This window comes from Oncorhynchus kisutch, unplaced genomic scaffold (genome assembly GCF_002021735.2).
Source record: "Oncorhynchus kisutch isolate 150728-3 unplaced genomic scaffold, Okis_V2 Okis01b-Okis20b_hom, whole genome shotgun sequence".
Taxonomy (NCBI): Eukaryota; Metazoa; Chordata; class Actinopteri; order Salmoniformes; family Salmonidae; genus Oncorhynchus; species Oncorhynchus kisutch.
Window position 1 is genome coordinate 4,240,040 of NW_022261978.1, and position 5,967 is coordinate 4,246,006.

Consider the following 5,967-nt stretch of genomic DNA (forward strand, 5'->3'; position numbering starts at 1 on the left):
ACAACGACGAGACTGCCTACAGGGAGGAGGTGAGGGTCCTCGCAGTGTGGTGTCAGGAAAATATCTCTTACTCAACGACAACAAAACAAAGGAGATGATCGTGGACTTCAGGAAACAGCAGAGGGAGCACGCCCCCCATCCACATCGACGGGACGGCTGTGGAGAAGGTGGAAAGTTTTAAGTTCCTCGGTGTACAAATCAGGGACAAACTGAAATGGTCCACCCACACATACAGCGTGGTGAAGAGGGCGCAACCTCAGGAGGTTTAAGAAATTTGGCTTGTCAACGAAAACACTCAAACTTTTACAGATGCACAATCGAGAGCATCCTGTCGGGCTGTATCACCGCCTGGTACGGGAACTGCTCCGCCCACACCCGTAAGGCTCTCCAGAAGGTAGTGAGGTCTGCTCCGCCCACAACCGTAAGGCTCTCCAGAGGGTAGTGAGGTCTGCTCCGCCCACAACCGTAAGGCTCTCCAGAGGGTAGTGAGGTCTGCTCCGCCCACAACCGTAAGGCTCTCCAGAGGGTAGTGAGGGTAGTGAGGTCTGCACAAAGCATCACCGGGGGCGACAGTGTAGCCTAGTGGTTAGAGCATTGGACTAGTAACCGAAAGGTTGCAAGTTCAAATCCCCGAGCTGACAAGGTACAAAATCTGTCGTTCTGCCCTTGAACAGGCAGTTAACCCACTGTTCCTAGGCCGTTATTGAAAATAAGAATTTGTTCTTAACTGACTTGCCTAGTAAAATAAAGGTAAAATAAAAAATTAAACTACCTGCCCTCCAGGACACCTACACCACTCGATGTCACAGGAAGGCCATAAAGATCATCAAGGACAACAACCACCCGAGCCACTGCCTGTTCACCCCGCTATCATCCAGAAGGCGAGGTCAGTACAGGTGCATCGAAGCTGGGACCGAGAGACTGAAAAACAGCTTCTATCTCAAGGCCATCAGACTGTTAAACAGCCACCACTAACATCGAGTGGCTGCTGCCAACACACTGACTCAAATCTCTAGCCACTTCAATAGTTAAAATTTGGATGTAATAAATGTTTCACTAGCCACTTTAAACAATGCCACTTAATATAATGTTTCCTACATTACTCATCTCATATGTATATACTGTACTCTATACCATCGACTGCATCTTGCCTATGCCGTTCGGTCATCACTCATTCATATATTTATATGTACATATTCTTATTCATTCCTTTACACTTGTGTGTATAAGGCAGTTGTTGTGAAACTGTTAGGTTAGATTGCTTGGTAGATATTACTGCATGGTCGGAACTAGAAGCACAAGCATTTCGCTACACTCTCATTAACATCTGCTAACCATGTATGTGACCAATAACATCTGCTAACCATGTGTGCGTGACCAATAACATCTGCTAACCATGTGTGCGTGACCAATAACATCTGCTAACCATGTGTGCGTGACCAATAACATCTGCTAACCATGTGTGCGTGACCAATAACATCTGCTAACCATGTGTGCGTGACCAATAACATCTGCTAACCATGTGTGCGTGACCAATAACATCTGCTAACCATGTGTGCGTGACCAATAACATCTGCTAACCATGTGTGCGTGACCAATAACATCTGCTAACCATGTGTACGTGACCAATAACATCTGCTAACCATGTGTACGTGACCAATAACATCTGCTAACCATGTGTACGTGACCAATAACATCTGCTAACCATGTGTACGTGACCAATAACATCTGCTAACCATGTGTACGTGACCAATAACATCTGCTAACCATGTGTACGTGACCAATAACATCTGCTAACCATGTGTACGTGACCAATAACATCTGCTAACCATGTGTACGTGACCAATAACATCTGCTAACCATGTGTACGTGACCAATAACATCTGCTAACCATGTGTACGTGACCAATAACATCTGCTAACCATGTGTACGTGACCAATAACATCTGCTAACCATGTGTACGTGACCAATAACATCTGCTAACCATGTGTACGTGACCAATAACATCTGCTAACCATGTGTATGTGACCAATAACATCTGCTAACCATGTGTATGTGACCAATAACATCTGCTAACCATGTGTATGTGACCAATAACATCTCTAACCATGTGTATGTGACCAATAACATCTGCTAACCATGTGTATGTGACCATTAACATCTGCTAACCATGTGTATGTGACCAATAACATCTGCTAACCATGTGTATGTGACCAATAACATCTGCTAACCATGTATATGTGACCAATAACATCTGCTAAACATGTGTACGTGACCAATAACATTGGATTTGACGTATTTATGACGCCCTTTCTCCATTCTACAGAAACCTAAAGCCCCAAACAACAAGCAATGCAGTTGAAGAAGCAGGGATCCGAGCAAGAGAGAGAACAACCTCTCACAAACAAACACCGTAAACACCTTTTAAAAGGGACAATCTGTAGTTGCTACATCCTTCCGAGGACTCATATGATTGATACGAACCCGTTGAATCTGAAGAATATAACTTCCACATGCTCGCTCTGATATTCTGAGTTATTTGTCTTTATGGATGGTTGATCCTTGCATCCTCAGCTCTGTCTATGAATCTGAGAGAGGTTACATTTCTCCTGCTCCGTCCCTCAGCCTCCAACGGTTACATTTCTCCTCCCCATCCCTCAGCCTCCAACGGTTACATTTCTCCTGTTCCGTCCCTCAGCCTCCAACGGTTACATTTCTCCTGCTCCGTCCCTCAGCCTCCAACGGTTACATTTCTCCTGTTCTATCCCTCAGCCTCCAACGGTTACATTTCTCCTGTTCCGTCCCTCAGCCTCCAACGGTTACATTTCTCCTGTTCTATCCCTCAGCCTCCAACGGTTACATTTCTCCTGCTCCGTCCCTCAGCCTCCAACGGTTACATTTCTCCTCCCCATCCCTCAGCCTCCAACGGTTACATTTCTCCTGTTCCGTCCCTCAGCCTCCAACGGTTACATTTCTCCTGCTCCGTCCCTCAGCCTCCAACGGTTACATTTCTCCTGCTCCATCCCTCAGCCTCCAACGGTTACATTTCTCCTGCTCCGTCCCTCAGCCTCCAACGGTTACATTTCTCCTGCTCCATCCCTCAGCCTCCAACGTTACATTTCTCCTGCTCCATCCCTCAGCCTCCAACGGTTACATTTCTCCTGTTCCGTCCCTCAGCCTCCAACGGTTACATTCCTCCTGCTCCGTCCCTCAGCCTCCAACGGTTACATTCCTCCTGCTCCGTCCCTCAGCCTCCAACGGTTACATTCCTCCTGCTCCCGTCCCTCAGCCTCCAACTTAAACAAAGACAGGGTAACCACTTGCTGTCGTTTCATCTGCTGATTGGTCCTTTAACTTTACACACACAATCTTAACACTCTCTCCTACCCTGCAGGAGGCTGGTGAAGTGGTGTGTGTGTCTCCTACCCTCCAGGAGGCTGGTGAAGTGGTGTGTGTCTCCTACCCTCCAGGAGGCTGGTGAAGTGGTGTGTGTGTCTCCTACCCTCCAGGAGGCTGGTGAAGTGGTGTGTGTGTCTCCTACCCTGCAGGAGGCTGGTGAAGTGGTGTGTGTTCTCCTACCCTGCAGGAGGCTGGTGAAGTGGTGTGTGTGTCTCCTACCCTGCAGGAGGCTGGTGAAGTGGTGTGTGTGTCTCCTACCCTGCAGAGGCTGGTGAAGTGGTGTGTGTGTCTCCTACCCTCCAGGAGGCTGGTGAAGTGGGTGTGTGTGTCTCCTACCCTGCAGGAGGCTGGTGAAGTGGTGTGTGGTGTCTCCTACCCTGCAGGAGGCTGGTGAAGTGTGTGTGTGTCTCCTACCCTGCAGGAGGCTGGTGAAGTGGTGTGTGTGTCTCCTACCCTGCAGGAGGCTGGTGAAGTGGTGTGTGTGTCTCCTACCCTGCAGGAGGCTGGTGAAGTGGTGTGTGTGGTGTCTCCTACCCTCCAGGAGGCTGGTGAAGTGGTGTGTGTGTGTCTCCTACCCTCCAGGAGGCTGATGAAGTGGTGTGTGTGTCTCCTACCCTGCAGCGAGGCTGGTGAAGTGGTGTGTGTGTCTCTCCTACCCTGCAGGAGGCTGGTGAAGTGGTTGTGTGTGTTGTGTCTCTCCTACCCTGCAGGAGGCTGGTGAAGTGTGTGTGCTCTCCTACCCTGCAGGAGGCTGGTGAAGTGGTGTATGTGTGTCTCTCCTACCCTGCAGGAGGCTGGTGAAGTGGTGTATGTGTGTCTCTCCTACCCTGCAGGAGGCTGGTGAAATGGTTGTATGTGTGTCTCTCCTACCCTGCAGGAGGCTGGTGAAATGGTGGTGGTGTGTGTCTCTCCTACCCTGCAGGAGGCTGGTGAAGTTGTGTGTGTGTGTGTCTCTCCTACCCTGCAGGAGCTGTGAAGTGGTGTGTGTGTCTCTCCTACCCTGCAGGAGGCTGGTGAAGTGGTTGTGTGTGGTCTCTCCTACCCTGCAGGAGGCTGGTGAAGTGGTGTGTGTGTGTGTGTGTCTCTCCTACCCTGCAGGAGGCTGGTGAAGTGGTGTGTGTGGGTGTGTGTCTCTCCTCCCTGCAGGAGGCTGGTGAAGTGGTGTGTGTCTCTCCTACCCTGCAGGAGGCTGGTGAAGTGGTGTGTATGTGTGTCTCTCCTACCCTGCAGGAGGCTGGTGAAATGGTGTGTGTGTGTGTCTCACCTACCCTGCAGGAGGCTGGTGAAGTGGTGTGTGTGTCTCTCCTACCCTGCAGGAGGCTGGTGAAGTGGTATGTGTCTCTCCTACCCTGCAGGAGGCTGGTGAAGTGGTGTGTGTGTGTGTCTCTCCTACCCTGCAGGAGGCTGGTGAAGTGGTGTGTGTGTGTGTCTCTCCTACCCTGCAGGAGGCTGGTGAAGTGGTGTGTGTGTGTGTCCTCTCCTACCCTGCAGGAGGCTGGTGAAGTGGTGTGTGTGTCTCTCCTACCCTGCAGGAGGCTGGTGAAGTGGTGTGCGTGTGTCTCTCCTACCCTGCAGGAGGCTGGTGAAGTGGTGGTGTGTGTCTCCTACCCTCCAGGAGGCTGATGAAGTGGTGTGTGTGTCTCTCCTACCCTCCAGGAGGCTGATGAAGTGGTGTGTGTGTGTCTCCTACCCTCCAGGAGGCTGATGAAGTGGTGTGTGTCTCCTACCCTCCAGGAGGCTGATGAAGTGGTGTGTGTGTCTCCTAATCTCCAGGAGGCTTGTGAAGTGGTGTGTGTGTGTCTCCTACCCTCCAGGAGGCTTGTGAAGTGGTGTGTGTGTGTATCCTACCCTCCAGGAGGCTTGGTGAAGTGGTGTGTGTGTCTCCTACCCTCCAGGAGGCTGGTGAAGTGGTGTGTGTGTCTCCTACCCTCTGAATGATGTCCAGGAGGCTGGTGAAGTGGTGTGTACTACAGCTCTCAGCCAGGTCCACCAGTAGCTGGGTAGCCTGTTCCTCCTCACAGCCAGGTCTCTGTCCTCTGCTATCCCACTGAGCTGAGGAACCACCACCACCTCGATCAGCTCCTCCTGGGAAGGAGAAGACAGAATGAACACACAGGGAGAGATTGGAGAGAACGGGAGAGGGAGTGAAGGAGAATAGTTTGATGGTGAGTGAGTGGGTGTGTACCTCGTAGAGCTGGCGGTTGGTGCTGAGGACAAAGGAGAGGATGTGAAGCACTTTGATCCTGATCACACCTCGACTCTCATTCCTAGGGGGGAAAGAAAGAGAGAGAGAGAGAGACCCAGAGAGAGAGAGAGAGAGAGACCCAGAGAGAGAGAGAGAGAGAGAGAGAGAGAGAGAGAGAGACCCAGAGAGAGAGAGAGAGAGAGACCCAGAGAGAGAGAGAGAGAGAGAGAGAGAGAGAGAGAGAGAGACCCAGAGAGAGAGAGAGAGAGAGACCCAGAGAGAGACCCAGAGAGAGAGAGAGAGACCCAAGAGAGAGAGAGAGAGAGAGACCCAGAGAGAGACCCAGAGAGAGAGAGAGACCCAGAGAGAGAGAGAGAGAGAGA

General features: G+C 50.9%; 1 pseudogene across 1 annotated transcript in view; it reads right to left on the minus strand.

Annotated features, from left to right (window-relative positions):
- Positions 1 to 5,967, minus strand: part of LOC109878905 (tuberin-like) — a 71,820-nt pseudogene that overhangs the window by 43,496 nt on the left and 22,357 nt on the right. Inside the window, exons 8-9 of the transcript XR_004206488.1 lie at positions 5,585 to 5,666; positions 5,327 to 5,484 (exon numbers count right to left, since the gene is read on the minus strand). The product of XR_004206488.1 is annotated as a tuberin-like (transcript). The remainder of the gene's footprint in view (positions 1 to 5,326; positions 5,485 to 5,584; positions 5,667 to 5,967) is intronic.